This window comes from Crocodylus porosus, unplaced genomic scaffold, assembly GCF_001723895.1.
Source record: "Crocodylus porosus isolate Cpor-Errol unplaced genomic scaffold, CroPor_comp1, whole genome shotgun sequence".
In the NCBI taxonomy this organism is placed as follows: Eukaryota; Metazoa; Chordata; order Crocodylia; family Crocodylidae; genus Crocodylus; species Crocodylus porosus.
In genome coordinates, this window is record NW_017728906.1 from 126,902,912 (window position 1) to 126,904,038 (window position 1,127).

The following is a 1,127-nucleotide window of genomic DNA, read 5'->3' on the forward strand; positions in this document are numbered from 1 at the left end:
TCTTCAAGAGGAAGTTGGATAGATATCTGGCTGGGGTATTATGATCTCAGCACTCGTTCCTGCTCAGGGCAGGAGGTCAGACTTGATTATCTGTTCAGGTCCCTTCCGACCCTAGAAACTATGAAACCATGAAATTATATTAAGTTAAAAAACCACAACAAACTAGGCAAAAATAGTCAAATGGTATTAAGTCACTAGGCCTGTAGTCATTATAGTTAAATGTACATCTCTTATTCAGATTCATAAAACAAAATCTAGCCCTCTTGAGCATTTTGACAGTGTCTCCAGTACTTCCCTGTCAGTCATTTCTACACCTCAGTTAATATTAGCACACGTGAGTTAAGGTTATTAGTTAGAGCTAAAAAAGTCTGTGGGGTTGTAAGAGACATTACCAAGAATGGTTAACAACAAAATTGCAGAAGAAAGGATCATATGAATAATGGAACATTGTGACAGGGGTTACCTGTGGCTAGGTGTAACACTGGCCAACCCCTAGCATCCTGTAAAAAAAAGATATTAGAGATGCCCACTGTGTAATTTCTAGTGCAAACATCCACAAACTTACTGCAACTGAGAATCATGCTGAATTTGTCATTATCTGTTCAGATAACCATGTGAACAGGTTTCTTTTCTTACTAGCATGCACTTTAGTTTCTTCACATGATGACTTTTTTGGGCAGTTTTGAGAAGGAACAAACTGACAGGTTTGGAGATGAAAACGATACAGGATAGGAATGATATGGATTAAAAGGCCATGTTTGTTTAGCTGGATAGTAATAAAAATATCTAACACATTTTCAGTGCCAAATGTATATAAATAATAACAAGCTGATAACTCTGTTGGTTGAGAAGTCAGATAGAAATGAACTGCTCACAAACTGGGAAGTCTGCAATCAGAGAGTTTTACAATTAACAGGAAACTTGTGATCTGAACATTTCGGTGCCAAATTCTGTCATGTTGCTTGCAGTTAGGGAAAATAGCCTTGATGTGATTACATATATCAGGATAAGTATATTAGGATACTGCACTGAAAAATAATTTACAAAGAAAGTGTGTTAAATCTCTAACAGAAAGGGCATTATGACCTGGCATGGTAATAGGTCTCCAGCAATGTCACATATCATAA